This window comes from Fukomys damarensis, unplaced genomic scaffold, assembly GCF_012274545.1.
Source record: "Fukomys damarensis isolate Sample0158 unplaced genomic scaffold, DMR_v1.0_HiC HiC_scaffold_6, whole genome shotgun sequence".
Taxonomy (NCBI): Eukaryota; Metazoa; Chordata; class Mammalia; order Rodentia; family Bathyergidae; genus Fukomys; species Fukomys damarensis.
In genome coordinates this window covers 22,907,766-22,930,110 of record NW_022900918.1, presented here as the reverse complement: position 1 = coordinate 22,930,110, position 22,345 = coordinate 22,907,766, and the positions used below count along the sequence as shown (strand labels likewise).

The 22,345-nt window shown below is 33.1% G+C and overlaps 1 long non-coding RNA gene across 1 annotated transcript in view; it reads left to right on the top strand.

Moving 5' to 3' along the window:
- Positions 1–22,345, top strand: part of LOC104869983 — a 108,922-nt gene that overhangs the window by 38,293 nt on the left and 48,284 nt on the right. Inside the window, exons 4-7 of the long non-coding RNA XR_782416.2 lie at positions 369–437; positions 14,997–15,177; positions 15,842–16,095; positions 16,974–17,057. This is a non-coding gene — a long non-coding RNA (uncharacterized LOC104869983). The remainder of the gene's footprint in view (positions 1–368; positions 438–14,996; positions 15,178–15,841; positions 16,096–16,973; positions 17,058–22,345) is intronic.

The window sequence follows — 22,345 nt, the reverse complement described above, 5'->3', positions numbered from 1 at the left end:
CTTAAGGTCTTCCCAGATACTTGCTGAACATATGTCTTGCACTGACATATACATGGCTTTTAAAATTACTCTGCAATTCTGAGTGCTTTTGAATATCTTCATTTACTACAAAATACTACCTTCCTCCCTGACCTTCATTTCTGGGGTCAGGAAGAATACAATATATTGAAAAATTAATATTTTGCTCAGGGAATTTTTGAGATTTTATATTGTCTGCTAAGTTTTATGGAAACCTTTCCTTTTTCCCCAGTCTGAGTTTTGAATTATGTGACTGATTGCTTAGCATCTGCTTAGTTAGTCAGATAGTCTTCAAAGATTTCAGTATAAAAACAAATGTTGCAAATGTGTTCTTGTTCTCTTCTCTCCAGAAACTGGCACTAGGGTCCTTCCCTGGGAAGATAGATTGCCTTCTTGATTATAACCATGCCAGAGGAATGGTAAGGTAAAAAACATCACAAATATATTTTTTTATATGTTGCTTTTTTGGGGGGTACTGGCTATTGGAACTCAAGACCTTGTGTCTGCAAAGTAGATGCAGTACCACTGAGCTAAATCCTTGCCCTTATTGCCTCGGTTTTGAGTCAGCATTTGATTTACTGCCATTTAACTGTTTCTTTTTTGCTTTCTTTTCCTGATAATGTTGGTTCTGTTGATACAAGTTTCACTGTTTTTGCTGTGTTGGGGCCATGTATTCCATTTTACTGAAGTTAGTACTTTTCTGAGTCTGCCTCATAATTTATAACCCTCAGTATTCCAAAGAGAGGACAAGCTGTCTTCAAAGGTGATCAATTGTTGAAGCGACTGATCTGGAGAAACCAACAGTTTCCTCCCCACAGGACGAGGAAAAACTCCTTCTCGGAAGACTGGGAGGTACTAGGAGTTCTGTGATTTAGTTTTTGGCCCATTAGTTACATAGTAATATGTTGCTCCCACATGGTTGTGATTTTCTTGACAGTAATTTCTACTTTTATTTCATCTTGGTTGGAGTATATATGTGGTATGATTTTTTCCTTTGCACTTGATTTTATTTGTTTTGTAGCTTGATATTCATTCTGCTCCCTGAGAACTTTGGGAAGAATACTTATTTGTTTTTTGGAGTTCAAGTGTCCAGTAGATATATAATAGGCCATTTGATCTAAATGTTGTTTAGTTCTATTTCTGTTTTAATCTTTTTCATGGTTGCTATGTACATTTGCAAAAAGGGGTACTGAAGTCTGTGATTATTATTGCAGAAATTTATTTTGTACCTTCATTTATATCAGCTTTGCTTAACGCAATTAAATTTTATTTGTCTTTTTATTTAAATATATTTTCATTTATAAATGTAGTATTTTGTTTTTACAAATGTCTCTGTAATTTTAAATTTTCCTCTTTATCTTTAGATAAATCTCATTTGTGTTAAGTATTATTTTGCTAGAAATACTTTCTCGATATTAATACAGTGACTCCAGCTTTTTGTTGGTGTGAGTGCTTCCATGGAATATCATTTTGCGTTAATTTACTTTCAATCTATTAATATTAATTGTTTTTCTGGTAGAAAAAATGTATATGGCTGATCAACTTATACAGTGAATGTTTGAATATAAATTTTTATTAGAGTAAAAAATACATTGTGATAAATCTCCCTTGAAATGCTCCTCCCCACTTTGAATGCACTTATCCTATCATACTTTCCACTTTCTGAAGCATTTCTTTAAATCCTCCTTTCTGAGTGTCTATGAGGTTGAACAAAATTCAGTAAATGCTGCTGCTGAGCGCCATCTACTGGAAAGGCGAGCTCTGAAAACCATTAAGGTCTCCTTTCATCCACTTTATTCATCAGAGCTGGGCCCTGTAGGACTTGTGGCTCTTCAAGTCAAGATGACCATGAAAGGGAAACATTTGGAATCAGTTCAGTACATTGAGGCACTGACAACAATCCAACTAAAAGCACTCAAGAAAGGATTTACAGAATTCCTTCAGAAACTAGCAGAAATAATGGGATAAGGGCTTTCAAAATTAAGGGAATATTTTAAGGTTAATTGATGGTAATGTATCTCTTACTATAATAATTTTTGAACACACGTTATTATTTAATTATACCTTAGAAGTTAGGCTACTTTTTTTTATAATCCTGGCCTGACAGTTTCTGCCCTTGCATTGATTGTTTAATCCATTCACATTTAATGTACCATGGATACAATTTTCATTGTGCCTATCATTTTGCTATTTGCTTCATACAAGTCATATGCCCATTTTTCTTTCTATTTTAACTTTACTCGATTATTCTACACCAAATATTGTAAGTTTTCAATTTCCTTAATAAATTTTCGTGCATTTAAAAAAATGTTCTTTATAACACCTGCTCATAGAATTTGTGGACCCAACATAACTTTATTACCTTTATTTCCTGAGTAGGTAAAAGTTTATTTTTGCTTACATTTATCTGAAAATTATTATTAACATATATTAACTTTCCTAGTTGTTATTTTTCAAAGAGTGGGTAAATAAATAGAATAGATATTTAATTTGGTGTATTGATCACTTGCTCGAGTGGAATTTCATCAGAGTATATAAATTTCCAGCCTTATTCCCTGCACTCAAAATAAAAAATCTTGTAAAATGAAAAACATTTACAGAAAAATGATGTACATATGATTCAAATCATGAGAGTAAAGAAGAAGAATGTCCTATTATTGAGTCTTTTCATCCACTTGGATTATGGTGATATGAAAACTGTGGGAGGCGAGGAATAATGTAAAAATTATGTTTTCTATTTATTAACATTTTGCTTTTTATCTTTTGTTATAATCATTTCTACCATTCTTTTGTTGTTGTAATGTTAACATTATAATGTCCCTATCGGTTACAAATTACTTATTGTATCTTATCTTGCAGCTTGATATTTATTATTAATAGAACAAAAAATATAAATGCACTTTAATGAAGTGATGAATAAAATTTATGTGTTAGTAAATAGTATGAGCTTCAAGATTTGAAAATTAATTTCAAAACAAAGGAAAATAATTTTAAGGACACTAAAACAGATTTTCCGCTATTAACACTATTACTCAAAATTATTTCTACATTTAGAAAATGTGCTAAAATATTAATAAGCGAAGATATTTTTTATATTTCAAAGACAATTTACTGTGCATGACCTTGGAGATGGATTATCATAAAAATGCATCTTTTAAGAAAACTTTATATATAAACATTTCAGTAACAAAATGAATTCTGAGTAACATGAGAACATACAAATTATTTCAGTTAAAAATTCATGTAGTATTTGAAACGATAGAAATAATAACATTAAACTTAAATACTATGACATTAACAGCTGCCTTTTTATATGCTGTTCACTATGTGCATTTGAAGCTCCTGTTTATCTTGACAGATGATATCCCTCTTTCACTCATAGAGAGTGACTTGCTTCCTATCATTTCTGTAACTTTTAAAAACATCACACTCCATATTCATATACAATTCCTAAATAAATTTTACAAATTTTACTTTGTATTAATTATCTGGCTTTTGCAATCTGCTTACTAAATGTAATATTCATTTAATTTAATATTCCCAATTCAATAATGTAGCTTCAGTTCACTGATTTCTTATGTATTATTATTCCATCTCATTTCATGCAAAAAATTTGAATATTTTCCTGTATTCCCAAATTTTCCTTATATGAATAGTAATTTGTTCTTGATTTTTGTTAGATTAGTCTCTTATGTATGTATATATAAAATAAACCTTTTATTACTTTTTGAATTGTAGATTTTCCTACATATTTTAAATAATAATAATGTTTATGCAATGAAAATATGATTTCACAAATTAGGATATTTTTGAAGAGCAAAAATCTAAATTTTTTTTTTGTACCAGAAATTGAACTCGGGTGCTTGCAGTTGCAAGGCAGGCCACCAAACTGCTGAGCTAAATCCCCGGCCCCGTTATTTTTATTTTATTTTATTTTATTTTTTTGTCTAAAATATTTATATGGTCATATTTATCAATCATTACTTTTTTGCTTTTGCTTTTAAGTCACATTTAATAAAGTTTTCATAATCTCTGAAGCGTTATGAAAGAGGCATGCTGTTCTGAAATGCAGACATATTTTCCATTCAAATATACCTTTAATATATTTGGAATTTTTTTATTTTTATATATTGGCTGACATCCTATGTTTTGGCTGTTTTTATATTATTTGTTTTAGTACTAGTTTTGGAATTTTCCAGTCATTAACATCATGTATAAAGATTTTCAATATATAAAGACATAGTTTGGTTCTTCACTTTGTTACCTTGTTGGATTTGTTATTATTTATGCCAATACTTGACATTTTTGTTTATTTTCATATATTGCTTGTCTTATATTGTCTTAACAAATTTTAAAGCACTTATACTTTATTTCTATCTCTAACTGACTATTATTGAAATTATATCTATTTCACTTAAAGTTTGAGGTGAATAAACTTCTCAATCTTCTTTTCAAACTACTCACCAGTCTCAGCTATTGTATGTAAAATTACTCCCTTCTGTACCCTAGCAACTGAATTTCATTGTCCACTATTTTTATAGTTAGCATGATGATGAAATTTCAATTTTATTATCCAGATCTGATTAGATTTATTCAGACTTTACAGGCACAACTTTTTGTCACAGATAATATATAATCTTATCTACAGGGTTATTTTTTCTTGTTAATAAATTCTTAAAAATTACAAATAGTAGCTAATATAGGCTATACGATTTGCAGAAATGCTCTCGTATTATCACTCAAGAGTCATAATAGAGATAATGAACTCATCTTACGTACAGTCTAGATTGAATTGTGTGTGTACAATGCAGCGAGTAAAATGTGTGAAATTCTTAAATACCATAGTTTATTTGATTCCTCTTCCTGTTTTTTTTTTTAATGAACACAGTAAGACTGTAAGCACATGCATACTAATTTTTATAGATTTTTTTTTTTTAGCATTGTCAATGGTAGTGGAGAGTATTTGGTAATAAGAATGAAAATGAAACTGAAGTTTCGGGGAGGTATAGAAGAAACAATGTCATTCCTAAATTAACTGATTTCATCTATTTTGAAAGTTTCCATTTCAAAAATTGGGCAAAGGATTATCCTGTCACAGATTATTTAGAATGATACAGTACACTGAATCCTAAGTGTTAATAAATTAAAAATAAAATATATAATCTAAAAATGTGTCTAAGAGAATGGAACAGGTGTTCATCTGAATCCCCTGTAAATTCCCAGGTTACCCTATTGGCATGAGAGAACTATTTCCCAGGAACATGTAAAGGACCATTATTGCCTACCAATTGAAGCAAGGTATTTATTTCCTGGTAATATAGATCAAATGATACATTGGCCTTATCTAAATTTAAATGACTCTACTACTCAGCCATTAAGAATGAGAAATTAGAGTCATTCATAGGAAAATCGATAGATATTGAGGATACACTACTAAGTGAAAAAAAAATGTCACCCATATATAAATACCGAATAGTTTCTCTGTTGTGAAAAACTATGATGATACATAAGATCCTAATGATATAATTGACAATGTGAAATAGGAAGAAAAGGGCTAAAGGAGTAGGGTAAGTGGGAAGGGTAGGGGAAAGGTAATAAGGGAAAAGAAAAAAATGAGAAAATGAAAAACTGGAAATAAAGTATTTGTAAATAGGGAGGGGAGGAGGGGGTGAAGGGAGGACAGGGACAAGGGGAAAAAATGAGAACCAAGACCTGTCCTGTAAAGGTACAAGATCCCAATGATGAATGTAACTGTACTGCATACCTAAAATGTGCAATAAACTCAATGAGAAAAAATAAATGACTCCAAATATCAGTCATGATTTAATGTTTTTGTAAGAAAAATCTTTTTAATCTGATTCACAATTTTGTTGAACTGGCAGTTTTAGAGATAAAAGTTGGTTTATTTAAATGATGTTAGTTTCTCCCTATATGATTCCTTTTGGTGAGTTTTTTCCTACAAACTTTACCTCCAACTTCCCCTGAAAAAAATCAGAAAATTGTTTGAAGATGTAATGCAGTATTTTTACCTTAACTCTCTGAGTTGTTTCATACCCTCCTATTAATACATATCTAGTTTATAAAGTCAAAACATTTCAGCAAGTTTATGCAAAACTTCTGGAGCCCAAAAACTCAACATTTACATTTGTCCATATGCCTTCTCCTTTTGTACTTAGTAATTTTTAAAGTCCTAATTTTATTAATTTATTTATAAAACTAGCTTTTGGTAATCCAGCAAATCCCTAATATATTTATGGCAGGTAGTTTCCTGCTTGGAATATTATTTATGAGAATAATTAAACATTGTTAAAAGATCAAAAGAGTGTCATGTATGTTGCCATTGTGTGGTAGAAGGCCCAGGGACCCTTGGCAGCATACAGTACAGTGAAGACAGAAGATGCGGGTCATACACTGTATGAATTCCAGCAACCTGAACCATGATAAAGGCCCAAGCACGCCCAATATCTGGACTCTGAGAACAGTGTGTGTTTGCTTCCTGAGAAGGCTTCCCTCTTAATGAGAAATACGGGGATCATTATTTGGAGCATCATAATTGCTTCTGTAATTATAGGTCGCTAGAAAATGATAAGGAAGATTCTTGAGTGCTGTTTCACAGCACACATTGGAGTTAATTTGATACAAAAAGCATAAATCTACATCTGTGTTGGAAAAAGATATGTTCTGTATTCTTTGATTGCATGATAGCTTCTTATACAAAAATACAAGTTCCCAAACATGCTATTCTTTGATCAAGAAATTCGATATGTGACTATGGGGAGAGACATCTGAAACTTCCTTTTTTTTTTTTTTTTTTGTATTCTATTTCCCTAAGCCAAAGAAAGTAATTAAAATAACTTTACTCTATGGCTCCATTTTAGCATAAGGCATAAAGTTAGTGAGACAGAGTCATTTTTGTTAGAGAATGGAAGAATTTCGACTTTGAATCTGGAGTGTGAATCAATAATAAGGACAGCCGAGGTATCTGGAGAGTGGGGATGAGCGGGAAATGTGAGGCACTGATTGAGGAAAAGGATAGTTAAAAAACTCTGGAGCCCTCGACGGCAGTTTATGCTTTGTGGAAATGTGATGTCCCTTAATTCGGCATCTAGGGAAACATAACAAAACCTGCTAAAATGTGCTCCAAGGCCGTATATTCCAGGAATAGCACGGAAAGGGAGACTGTGAGATAAAACTCCATGCTTCTAGTTTTATAGTACAAAAGCTAAAGTTGGAGAGTGTGTGCTTTCCCTTCTCTGTCTCTACTTTCTCTTTCCTCCTCCTCTGCTTCTGCTTCTCCCTCTTGAACACTCTCACTCCCCCTTATTTTAATGAATATAATCACGTATGCAGGCATCTAGAAGGACTCTGAAAAACATTCTGTGCTTAAAATACTTAGAGACTTTGATTTTACACTTCAAGCATGTACTCTAAACCAAATATTTCTTGAGCAAAAAAATGATGTTAATCTACTTTCTCAGACAAATAGTAATGAATGATCATATCAGATAAACAGAACTGTATTCCATACCTGGCAGGCTCACAGTGTTTTAAACATACAAAGATGAGAATTTTAATCTGGCATGAGAAATGCATGTGATGTTTAAAACCTTACATCTTCAAAATGCTTTGCTACTTCAGGTAATTCAATATAATTCAAATGGAAATGCTTCCAAGAGAAGTAAATACAGCTTCGTTTACCAAGTGCCAACGTTTTGTTGCCTGAGAATCAAAATTGAAGGCAGGTTTCAATTTCCATGTTAAAATTGTTGACACAGAAAAATAAAATTTTTCTCTTTAAGTTAGGCTCATTCACCTACAACTAGTTCATTTTTAAGTAAATTACAATAGGATAGGTTTCCAAGATTAAATTAATAAATTAACCACCTATACTGTGATAAACACTATTCTACACTTGGGGATTACAGAGCTAAGACAGAGGCCATTCTTTCCTTTATTGTAGCTTCTAGTTCACCTAGAATGGGACAGAAAATAATGAAGCAAGGAAATATGTAAATAAGCTAATTTCAGGTTAACATGTAGGATGAAGAAATTACAATGGAGTGAGGTGGAGAAATTGAGGCCAAATCGCCTGAGTTTAATAGAGGGAAGACATGGGAAGTCCTTCATTTGTCTAGATAATGAGCAGGAGTACAATCATCTGATTATCAGCCAAGACGGAAGAGAACACTCATGACTTTTAAGTATAGTAATGCAATTAGAAAGCAGCTTGGGTTAGGGAATTACCAGTGTTAGGACTTCGTTGAGAGATAGCTTGGTTTCCTTTTTCCCAATGATTTTAGAGCAAAGGGGTCAAGTTGTTTCACTGAAGACGCAAGCAGGAATAGCACAGACAGGTACTTGTGTGTTTTATTCTGTTGATAAGATTACAAGATTTGTTTTGTCTGCAACATTTTTCTTAAAACTACAGATTTGTTTTCTAAGAAGAAGGAATAGAAGAAAGATGGTTAATGGTGATAGCAAAGGAAAATGTAACTGAACTCAAATATTGCATTCCTGGAATATAACTTCTTACTTAAAATACTTAGGACTAGATATATTTCATTGTTTGACATACTGGAGCCATGTAGCATGGTGTGCCTTTGATTTAACATCTCCAGTGGGGATTTTTTTAAGGACCCAGTGACTTTCTGCAGCTGTACCTATCCATAGTCACATTAAGTGGGAGAAATAATGACTATGAAGTGATATTAGGAAAGAAAACCAGGGGAGATTTAGCCCTGAATTGAAGAAAAATATCATTTGCTTGTAAAATCTTTGGTATTTTGGAGTTGTAAGGAAAATATTTTTTAAAAATGCATTAAATGAGCAATCATTGTAGAAAGTGGTTTCAAATCATAAAATACTCAACTGGACTATTTCAGAAACAGTGCTGCTGTGAGGAGAGCCTTAAAATCATGACATGAAAGGGAAGATGAAGTAGCTCACTGGTAGAACACTCGTGCAGCATGTCTGAAGCTCTGGGTTCAATGCGCAGGACTTGTGAAAAACAAAAATAAACTATGATACTGGGGACTGAAGAGAGGCAGGGAACAAAGGATAATTCAGTTGAAATGCCAAATTTAGACTCTGGAATTCTGGATACTTTGCCCTTGCTATGGAGATGGAGGTATACAAAGAAATAGTGTGAACAATATTGAAAAATTTAAGTAGGAAAGTGTCTTGGACTTTGGTAGATGACAATGTAAAGAAAAAAATGTCTCTATATTTGGGAGAATAATTGTTCTACCTATTTCATTAAACATTTTTTTTAAAATCCTTATATTGTCCCTTTAGTCTTTCAGAAAATGAACCAGATAATGAAAATACAGAATTGTAAATAACTCAATACATTTAAAAGTTCGTAAGTGATAACAAGAAACCCCTTAAACTCTAATCTCCTCATTTCTAAGCAAAGAAAAAAAAATCTTGAAAATCAGGTCACAAAGGTCACAGAGGATTGAATTTAGAGCGAAGAAATGGTACATTTTATTTGTCTTGTACTGATGCCAGGATTTTCTCACCTCTCCTCTCTCTTGAAGCAGCATAAAAGTTAAAAGGAACTGAAATAATAGAAAATTATCTTGTCATTCCAGTAAGATATAGATTGCCTTTCAAGAAATTATAGGTTTGTGTAACGTTTACGGAAAAATTATCCAATTGCATACAAATATCTGAACTCTCACACAATCTGAAAATTTGATAATAATTCTCAAGGGAGTAGGCATGCAGTACAGCTGAAGCAGCAGTAAATGTATACTACAGATTTATTTTTTCTATTTTTTTTTCTGACCCCATTAGTAAACACTGAGGTCCAGATATGACATAGGAGCTCTCTAGTGCCGCGTGCTAACCTAAGAAAACATAGTTACTTTTATTAGGAAAAATGCTCTTAAAATATCAATAGCATCTCCAATTTATGGATCACAGGCTTTTTTGCCACAAAACAATATGAAAGTTAAGTTAAGCATTCTGTTAGTAAATAACCTCAGCACTTTCGTTATGCATCTTAATTAGTGCATTTTCAAGATTTGCTCACAATGTATGTTAAGTCATTTGACAGTGCTTGTCATCTCAATGTACACTCCGACTACTAACAATATTTCCTACAGACCCATCTTTTTTATATTTAGTTAATGCACCTTAAAATTTTTCTGTGAAATTTCTTTGGAAAAATAAAACTCCTAGCACCTTCATAACCGCTTGCATTTGAAATATATAATAAGGATCCAAAAGCATTGCCGTACAACATGTTAATAGCAGCCGTATTCCTTCTTATATCTTTTATTAATGCATTTCCAGAGCAATTAATTTTGGTTTTATGCACAGTCATTTTAACATTTTCAAAACTATATATACTATATTCTTACACAGAAATTCATTGCTTTTTTGGTCAATAATTCTCAGTACGTAATACACTTATTAAGAACACCAAATAAGCTTACAAAAATATTATTTCATCCTCTGTATCATTAGCTACATGTCTGATTTTCATTGAATTCTAACAATAAAATCATAATTTTATCTCATAGTACATTAATATAACAGTGAGCTGAAATGGTATTAACATACTGTATATAAATTAAAATATAATATTTTCATTTCTTTACAATTGAACAACTTTTTTTCACATATCACATAGCAACTAAATTGAACACCAGAGGCTATTCACCACTAATTCTAGGTTGTACTGGTTTGAAAGTACTATCCAGTAAATCTAGAATTGTACCATTTTTCAGATGGTGTCTTGTACAGACCTATATAAAATTTTATATTATACTTCTATAAAAATATTGCAGTCATGTTTCTCCCTCTTTCCAATTTTGACCTGTTGCTCTTAGGAATAAGTTAGGTCTCTTCTCATCTATGGTTCCCATGCCATTAGAAAGGAAAGAGTGCATTGTCTAGATGTGTTATATGTTAATACTTAACATAGTATTGGTAAAATAATATCTTTTTAGAGTAATTTTACAATTAATTCCTTTATTTGTAGCCTAAAATCTATGAGACTTAGTGGTAGATATAGTCCCATACTCTGCTGGACTTTTGAGACAATTCATGGTGGTGATAAAATGATGGCAACTTGTTTCCTTGAAGTATAAAGGTAGAAAATTTAGCTGTACAGATCTACAAAAATTCTGAGATTATATATATATGATATATAACCAAACACATGTACTACACACAATTTCATGCATATTGGTAGCAGATTAGTTTCTTTGGTCAAAAACAAAGAATAGGTTATTGTTGTCAACAAGAACAAAAACTGAATGTCAAGAGTCATGTATTTGTTCTCTGGTCCCTAATCAGTAGGCTGATGGAGTAAGACCCCAAGAGCACTTGCCCATGCAGTTCAGATTGTTTCATAATGGGCAAATTTGGATCTTATGGAATTTGAATATTTTATTATACATGTAAACTCTTCTGCTCTTTGTTCCAAAGAGTACATGTTTTCAATTTTTTAAGCTTAAGGAAATGTCCCCTTTGCTTCTGAAAGAGATATTATCATGCAAGGCAGCTCTCGCCATAGTCATTCTTGAAAAGATTTCCCAGAATAAAAAGTAATAAATGCCTATATGCAAAACAGACTTGTGAGAGGCTTATGGAGATTTCCTCTGCAAAATGCCCACTTTTTTTTTTTTTTTTTCTACACTGCTCTGACTTCTAGAGAATTTTCCAACACTGGGTCACACTACTGGGACACTCTAAATTTGTGGACAGAGATGGGACAAGAGCCATTTATTTGGAGCAGTTCATGGCAAATTGTATTATTTTGTGAATTACTGTCAGTAGAATATACAATATTAAATCAGTAATTCCTACAGAAACTTTGTCATTTAGCCAAGGCTATTCTTTAGAGAGATCTTTGCATTCATTTATAAATGGTGTTTCTTGAAACAACTAAATTTTTCTCATGATCATCTTTTAGGTGTAAATCCTCATATTTTAGGGGAGGATGGAAGTTAATACTGGTTTCTGTAGACAGATATAATCCCAGCATAAAAATATATGCTGTTCCTGTAAATAATTAATACAGGATTCTTCCATTCTTGCAGAAATATCTGCATAACTGTGCTTCCTGTTTGAAAGATGAATCTGCTCTGGAAGTGTTCTCATATATTAGAAGGAGCAGGGAGCTTGCTGAGGTCTCATTTTTAGGGTCAGTAATCTCATTTGTGAGGTCTCTACCTCACCTATCCTAATTGACACCCCTGAAGTACTCGCCTTTAAATAGTATCACATTCTGGATTAAATTTCAGTGTACGAATTTTGAGAGGAAAAGACATTCAGTCTCAAGCAAGCAGGTCATTTTATCTTGGATGTAAGGATGATTAATGTTGCATTTAGGTATAAGATATGGCCTGATTATAGAAATGATCTCAAATACATAACACTAATTGGAGAATATTAAATAGGGATTGGTAGGAGTCTCAGTACTAGAACAGTAGTTAGCAAAGGGCCAGGATAAACTTTCATTTTAATCATGGGCAAAGGAACACTTCCCCATCAATAATTAAGAGTCCTGGTTCTGCCCAGGACTCTCTAACTCCCAAACTATCGCCAACAGTCAAAGAATTAGCTCATAAATCGATTCTTGGGGAAATTCCCAAATCAGGTACAGACTAAGAAACACCTCAAAATGTCTGCAAATAACCTTTGGAAACAGAGAAACTCATTATCTACTCAACCATATGGGTTGCACCTCAAGGATGCAATTAAAACAGAGAGAACTATGCGAAAGGACATGCGCAGTTAGCACAAAGCGTGACTCAGTTTGAAATGTCTCACGTACACCCAGCACAGCCCTCTGGGACCGAATGCTTGACCAGAAATAACAGACAGCTCCATCTGTACCCTCCAGGTTCATGCCAATTCCCTTTCTGTGCAAGCTTGTCCCTCTTTGCCACCATGACTAGCTCAATAAATTTTGTCTGCTTGCTCATTTGGATCTGTGTGACTCCTCTGCTTCTTTTTTTCATAACTCATAAGAACAGGGACCCTTAGGACTCACCAGCACCCTGGCTCCTGGTCCATAGTAACAACATAAGCACTTTTAATTTTTATTACTTTAAACACATACACATATATTTTCTCTTTTACCATTTATAAGAATCCCCAAGAGCTCTTTGCATTTTACTGAAATTCAAATAAACTATTGATTCTTACGATGAGCCACTAATCTAGATAAAAATTTGTTGAGCAGAAGTTTAATATGTTAATACCAATTTTATCGGCCATGACATTTTTACCATACAGTGTTAGAAAATTAAAGATAAGAAATGAAACAGGTATGTAGGAAGAATTCATATCTCAGTACTATTTAAAAACTTAAATTTCAGTGGAAGCCAAATTGTCTTTAAATTCCAAGGTGAATCAGGTAGAACAAATAATTTGTAATGTTTCACAGCTACAAAGAAAGAAAAATTTTACAGAATACATGAAAAAGTTTTAAATTAGATGCACGGCAATTAATAAAATGATTCTGAAAATGAAGTATTCTACAAGAGTCACAGTGCAAGCAATTTTGTACAGTCTGTAGGGCATGTTTGTTGTGTTTTACATGCCCACAAATTTCTAAAACGCTCTGTTTATTTTAAAATTACTCAGGGGCGGAGGATTTAGCTCAGTAGTTCCAGCGCCTGTCTCACAAGCACAAGGACCTGAGTTCAATCCCTGGTACTACTACTACTACTACTACTACTACTACTACTAATAATAATAATCCCTGGTACTACTACTACTACTACTACTACTACTACTACTAATAATAATAATAATAATAATAATAAATGAATAATTGAAATAAATAAAGCTGCCTACTGAAACTAATATAGATTTGAAGAATTTCATCAAATTTTACATCCTCTGTCGTTTTAAAATTTTTTAAAGAGTGGTATTCATTATGATGCTACAATGTGGTCAGAAATCTCATATTCTCTAAAAAAGATGCAGCATCATTTTCAGTTTATTCATGATTATTGGACCTCCTTTTGTTTCCAAAAGTGTCAGCGCTGTTAGAACATCAGCAATAGTGGAAAATGAATATACATCTCTTACAGATGGAAATACTCATTTATGGATCTTTTAATGGTAAATAGACTCAACACCCTCCAGGGAGAGACACAAATCCCTATAAGGTCCCCATGTGTACAGTTCTGCATTTGATGCTTGGATTTAACTGACAGATGTGTAAAAATCAGAAATAATTGAATGACTCCCTACTGACTTCACAGCTGTACTGTAGAAGCAGAAGAGTGTGAATTACTGCAGGGACAGTAGCAAAAAGCAGCACAACATCACCCATATCCCCAGGAAAGACTCTCATTTGTAAATATGAGCTTGGATTTATGCATACAAAATAACTTTTTCCTGAAACATTCTTTATAAGGTATAATATTTAGCCTAGCAACTGATCATAAAACATTTGGTGCTTGTGTTATGGCAATTATAGAATTGAACTAACAGTACCAAATTAGCATAAATATGATTTTCTCATTGCTCTCAGTTTTTGTTTTCTTTATTGCTCATGTGTCTGTATAAAATAAAATAGTTTCAAATGTATTGTTTTGAAATTAAGAAGTTGAGAATTTGGTTTGAATACCAATAATTCACCTATATTTGTTTAAAAATTCCTTCTTATTCAAATCTGAAAGTTAGCAATTATTGAAATTAATTCAAAATTTTGCCTTATAAGCTGTGAGAATTAATCATGATACATCAAACTGAGTGGAAAAAGAAATGCCTAGCAGATTACAAAGCTCACTTATGGGTGTGTGTGGAGGACTGACCTGTGGAAGAGTAAACTAGGGGGACCCTGATGTGTGTGGTAGGATTGTAGGATTGTAGGATTGTAGCCTGGATGGGCTAATGGAAAGAAAACAATAGCAACAACAACAACAAAACAAAAAGGAAAGAAATCTGCCTGTTTCTAAAGATCTTCTTTTGCCTTTGAACATTTATCTTGTCTTCTGTTTCTTCAGCTTTCTAATGCGGACTCACAGCATTGACTCTACAGCGAGCTTCCAGGACTTTAACATTGGACTGGTGCTGCCCTTTCAATTCCTCTTGTTCTGTGGCTTCTGTCTTGCACTGAGCAGCTACTGGATGCTCTGGCTTTACAGCATGCAGATGGCTGTTGTGGATCCTTCCACCTCTGGTCCTGTGAGCTTACCTAATAAATCCCCTTTCATTGTTATACCTATATTTTCTATTGATATTGATACTCTAGAGAATGCTAAAAAAATAGATTTTGGTACCAGCATTGCTTCTAGAGAACTAGAATTTTAAGCATACTTTTTTCTAATTGCTTGACTGTTCAGCAGAGTTTGCTTTCTGATTTGATTAGACCTAAAGTTGGTGTGTCCTCTTCTGATGATGTAAATAGGCAACATAGATCCATTTGATTACCTTAATTTGTAACTTTTGAGATGCAAAGAATTTAATGACTCTATGTGCAATATTTTTAAATATTTTTTGGAAGAGTAAGAAATTTAATGATGCTGGGTGGTTGCTCTCAGCATTTCTAGATGAATTTTTACAGAAAATCATGAGTTCACATAAACAATCTAAAGTCTTCTGAGTGTGACTTGAAGGAGAATCTTCTGTCCTTTAGTCATAGTGTTAAATTTACTGAGAACCAAACACAATTCCTTCATAATGATTAATTAAATCACAACACAGGTTTGATGCTCAAATTTAAATGATATCTGCACTTATTCTGAAAGCACAGATAAGAAAATAATGGGATCTCACAAATTGAGATGGAGATGTTTGGGAAAAGGCAGGGGACATTGGAATCCTAAATTCTGATCCAATTATTTTACAGAGGTAGAGAATTCTCCACCCTCAGTGGCAGAGACATCCTTATTGCCAACCCCTATTAGTTGGCCTCTCAACTTCTGCCTGAAGAAACTGATCGTGCCTTGCTTATGGAAAGTGTACTGACCTTTCCTGATACAATTATGAAGCAAGAAATTGCTGACCTTCCTCAGAACCTACACAGACCATTGTAGACCTACAGTCAGGTTTGAATATCACAAGACACCTCAAAGTGAAGTACACTGAATGACCCATGAGGAGGTATGTTACAGTCCTAGTAAACTTGCATTTTCTAAGTTTTATAAGTAGATGTTAAGGGAACAGATATGGAAATGGATTTTAAGGGTGGAACAATGGTGGAAGAAACATAAACCAGGATCTGGCCAAATCTTTGATATAGGCTCATAGAGATTCTGGATAGAACATCACAGCTTTGTAATTAAATAGGTGTTGATAGATTATTTGATTAATTGGCTGAAATGGGAATCAAAAGATGGTTCCCTATGAATGAACTGGAGATAGCTGATTTACAGTTGATCCTTGGTTTACAGCTGATGCTACCTCTTGAGAAAGGATTCATTTTTTCAATAATTTTTAAAAACATACATATTATATTTAGAAAAAGAACACACTTAGTTTTCCCATTTGTAGCTATAGAGTAAAACCTTTTATGATTATATGTTACTTTTATCATTGCAGTGTTAAGGTGTCCAAATAGTTGTCAGTTTTGACCTCCTTAAATTCTTTATCAATTTGCAGCCCAAAAGACAAAGTCAACTGATGATAATGAAAAACCTATGTGGTCTTCAAATGAAGGATGATTATATATTGCAAGTAGCTTAGTATAATATCTAAATTAGGATTCTTTCCAATCAGTCACCCTATTTTACGACCTTGAACGGCTTTAGGAAATTTTGTTTGATTATCTAATGCACATTTTAAATTAAATTTAATTATTCCCTCAGAATGAAGGAGAGATAACCAACTAAATTTCCAGATCTGAAGGTTCCAAGGATTGATTGAATCAATCAGAAACATGTGGACCTAGTATTTATCACTAAAATATTACTTGTATATTCATAAATACCTGTCATTTAAATACTTTTTAAATATAGATTACTACACCTTCTGCTTTCTAGAAAGAACAAAGGTGAACTCTGCAGATGAATAGTGTCCTGATTGAAGACTCTCAGAATTCCATCAGAAGAAGACTAAGGAGAAGGGTAGGGGAAGGGGAATAAGGGAAGGGGAAAAATGTGAGAAAATGTAAAAATGGAATTAAAGTGTTTGTAGGTGGGGAGGAAATGGGGTGGTGAAGGGAGGATGGGGACAAGGGGAAGAATGAGAACTAAGACCTGTCATGTAAAGGTACAAGATCCCAGTAATATATGTAACTGTACTGTATACCTAGAATGCACCAATAAACTCAATTTAAATTAAAAAAAAAAAAGACTAGGGGCCAAAATCAGACTCCAGGTGTTTCCTGCATTAGAGCATTCATATAAATGCAGTTAAAACATGTAGTTAAATAAATATGAGTTGCTATTATCCACCAATGATTAAAGTCAAAATGATTAGGAAGTCTGAGAAAGAACATGCTGCTTTCCTAGAAGTGAAAATAATTAATGAATGAAATAGTTAGATTAATTAAAGTTTGAAATTAGTTCAGGAGAAAAAAATCAACATGGCATCTAGAATTTAAAATGAAAAGATGTGATAAATGAAATATAACAAGACCTAATGTAGAGAATGAGAAATATGTGTCCTTTCTAATCACTGGAAATCTCCCCTGTAGGACACTGCTTTGTTCACCATCAGCATGGACATTTTGTCCTTGCACACTGCCTTTTTCCAAGCTTTCTATTCTTTCTTTTGGCATTTAATAACGCTGAAAGGTGATTAAAGTCTAAACTCACTGGTTACTTCAAAAATCCAAGTAGTAATGGAAAAAAATGTCCTTAAAATGAGTGAACTCTACAGTGAAGACATGTCCTCTAAGATTGCAAATAAGCCAGAGATGCCTACTATAACAGAATCAACCTATACTGAAATAACAACATGAGCCATGAGAGAAGAATAAGACAAAAATGTACGTTCATCACAAAGATATCACAAAGATATATAAATACTTGTATATCATATTATTTTTTACTAGTAAGGTCAAGAAAACCTAAAAAACAAGAATGAGACTTATTAAATTGTGAGGTATAACCTTAAAATATTAAAGTCAATTATATTTCTACATAAGATAAATCAAAATATAAAAGTAGGTTATTTAAAATAAAAATGATACATATTTTACTTACAGGAATAAATTTATTATTTGGATGTAAGCAGAAAAATAGCTACATAATCTGAGCTGTACAAGATTATATACATAATATCATAAATACATATATAAATGAAAAAAATATATATATATGACCCTGATCACAAATTAATGTCACACATCACAAAATGGCATCTTGGTCAAGGATGTACTGCCTGTATATTGATAATACCATAAGATCACAATGGAACTAGAAAATCCCTAAAGCCTGGCTCTGTCCTAGTCATGATATTGTCATAGTACAAATCATTGCTCACTTGCTTAGGATAATGTCACTATAAACAAACCTCTTTGCTGACAGTCATAAAAATGTAGCACATAATATTATATATGGTTCATAATACTTATTAGTGATAATGCATTTGATACTGGTTTATGCATATATTTATACATATTAGTATATATTTTATCAATATTTTGAAATCAACTCCTAATTATTAAAAATATTTACTATAAAACAATGTTCCCTGCTACACTGGTAACTCATATTGACTACCTCTCTAGTGTGCTCTCTCTCTCTCTCTCTCTCTCTCTCTCTTTCTTTTGGCAGGATCTGACTATATAGTTCAGTCTGATCTTGAACTCACTGTTTAGCCCAGGTTGGCCTCGCATTTATGGCCATTGACCAGTCTCAGCCTCCCAAGTGCTATGATTATAGGTGTGCTCCACCACACTGTCTCACTGTGCCTCTTTATTGCATCAAGGCCCTGTATTATGATTGCTGTAAATACCATATGTGTCTGTGCACTTACATTAAGAATGAAATGGTATAAGTGAAGTAGGAAGTGTAAGATAAGCAGTGGTACTCCATTTCCTACTATCCTTGTCCTTGACAAAATGGCTAATGAGCAAGAGAAGCTGGTTGCATTTTAGTTGGTTCTACACATTCTCTTGGCCCAGGAAGAGGAAATAGATTTGACTGATAGGTCATGAATGAACAACACGGTGAGCTAGTGTTTTTCTGCTGCACTAACATTCACAGCACAATGCCTATAACTTCACTTCTGCTTTCTGAATTGTGAGCTAAAACCCCCAAAACCCACCTTATAGCTAACCATAACAAGGCAATGACTAGGAAAAGAGGAACTAGAAGAAGAAAAAAAAAGAGATAAAAACATCAAAGTAAGAGAATGACTTAACTATGAAAAATTAAAATATTCTGTTTCACAAAACAACAAAATACAAATTGAAAATACATGCCACAGCAAAGTATTTGTAATAGAACACATTAACATATATTAGAATCTAAAATATACATGCTTATACATAAAATATGTAAATATTCCAAGATAAAAATTGACAAAGACATGTGAGGCAATTGTACAGAAAGAAACAGGAAAAGAAGCAAATGTTTGGAAATAGAGTCAATTTTATAATAATTTTAGGAAATGTGCGCAGAACTAACTCATATCACTAACTGAAATTAATAGTTCAATAAAATTGAATATTGTATGAAGAACTACGGGAAACCTTAAAAAGTATTAAGTGGAAATTATTCTTAAGTTGGAAAAAAATTAAAAAACCACCAAGGAGAAATGTAGACAATATCTAGGGAAGTAAAATATTAGTATAAGTTTGGGTCTAGCATTTTTATTTCTAAGGATATGTCCTATAATAATCATAATACTTTTACCAAAGACTTGTACTATTTATTTATTTTTTTATTTTAGCATCAGTTCTATTTCTGAACATTAGCAAAGCACAATTACCTGGAAAAAAATAGGTGTGCTCTAGTTACATAATAGATTTTTGTGGAATTCCAATGTATCTTGTATCTTGTAGATATAGGTGTAAATGTATCTATAGACCAACATGTATATCACCAAATATAATAATAATCAACAAAACATAAGCATATAGAGAATAAGCTATTCATATATTTAAACAATTTATAGAAGATATTGTACCATATATTTACAAAAACATAGACTTTGTTTCTATTTAGTAACCCGAGTAATTACAAAAAGATACTATTAATCTCCAAATTTCCTGGGCTTGAATTAGACAATTGAGAGCAATTCATTTTAAATTTTCATTTTTATTTTTTTAAATATAGAAGACATTAAATCATCACTTATACTCATGTGCCACCATCTTCTGTACTTGAACAGGCTTATGAAGTTTGCATTAAATGTTGCTGACTGTGGACAGCAATGGACAAGATACATATATCTACTTCGGCCTTCGATTCAATGCTAAATGAGATACAATTTTAAACCACTTATGACAATTAATAAAGTGCACAAAATATCCCAAAATATACCCTTACATCCAACTTTTCTCCCACACCTATATGGAAGAAAGTAAATGGATGACTAGCTTCTGTTTTTTTCTTTTAAACACAGAAAAAGCTCTGCTGTATTAGCAAGCCTCCTACCCTGGAGGAGTGGCTATACAAGCTACTGCTGGTCTGTACTCCAGACTTTCTGATTCAGTAGCACTGAAGTGCAAGAATTTGCATTTCTAAGAGATTCCAGTGATGTTGATCCTGCAGACCTGTGCATCTCCCTTTGAGAGTAACTGCCAGGGAGCAGCCAGAACTGCATCTGGAGCTGGTTAGAAATGCAGAATCTCAGGTTCCAACCCACATCTGATGAAGCACAGTCCACATTTTTCTATTATATATAAGCTTATCTTAAAAATATAAATTTATTTTAGAATAGCTTCAGACCTACAGAAATATGAAGATAAGAGTTTCTGTATACAATGGACCCTCGAGTTATGACTGGTCTGACACACGAACAATTTGGGTTATGACCAGTATTTTAGTCATAATTTATGACCACAACCTTGAGTTATGAGTCAAATTCTGGGTGCTTGTGCACCCAGATACAGATTTAACCCCTAAAGAGTTATAGAATGTGCATTGCAGAATCCTTTCCTATATAGGATTAACTGAGAAATCCTGGGCCAGTGTCTCCCTAAGGACACTGAGATCTGCCTGTTTGTAAGAGAGAGACTTGAAGTTTGTATAGAGGAGCTTGAGCCTTCAATTGACCAATCTGAGTTACAAGCAGCCCTCATGAATCAATTGAGTTTGCAAGTTAAGGATCCACTCTATCTCACACCTTGTAATGTATTAGAGTGATATACCAGTGACATCAGTATAGACAAATTGCTATATTATTCATATTTCCTTATTTAGGTTTCCTTAGATTGTATAAAAGACTATCATTCTGTTTCAGGATTCTCTACATCAAGATATCACACTATATTGTGTATTCTCCTCACAACTTCTTAGTTGTGACAAACTTTCCTTCATTTTACTGACCTGACAGTTTGAAGGAGTTACTGGTCATGTACTTTGTAGCATGTCCTTGACAGGGTTTCTACTTGTTGCTTATCTCAGGAACAAACTGGGGAGAGTTTATTCATGCCTTGTGGGGAGAAAAGCCACGGAATGTAGTGATATTTCCCTCAAAGTGTATTAAGACTATATATTATCAGTATAATTTTTCCTGCTGATGGTAACTTTGATAACTTGCTATCATGGTGTCATTTTTTTTCTACTTTAGCATGAGTCTTTTTTCCTCCCTTGAGAGCATAGCATGTTTCTTAAAATGAAGTAATTCTGTGAAGCTTGCATATTAAAAAAATGGAGAATTGTCAGGTGGCAGTGTATACCTATTCTGCTCATAATCCATTTGTTTTCAGAGTTGGAAATCATAACATACATTTCTAAAAGTGGCAAAAAGATTTAGGGATTATTTTGTTTCTGACTAGAAATCCCATAAATCTTATTACTAGTGGCTTCAAGAGACTGATGTGTGCTAGTGCACAGTTTAGAGCTTGTGAATATTTTATGTGCTTAAAAGAATACTTAGATTGAGCAGCTATTTTTTAAGTAAATCTTAATTAAAACTTAATGAGGCCACCTGAAAATTTACTAGTTTAGCAAAACCCACTGTATTGGCTGCAGCCCAGATAATAAGAGCTACAACTCACACAGTTCAAAACCATCTGCCAAGACCCACCTGGCCTGCACCTGCAAAACCAGCTGTGGTTTATTTGCTCTCACAATTCATGTCCAGATTTTCCAGCCAATGCATCATTAGTTTTTAATTTTATAGTGTCACTGTCTCACTCCTCCACCCAGCTAGCTTGTCACTGAAAGAGCATAATGATGTGAGATTTAAAATATCAGGTCTATTCAGACTTTGTGGTGATTAGGAGGATCCCTTC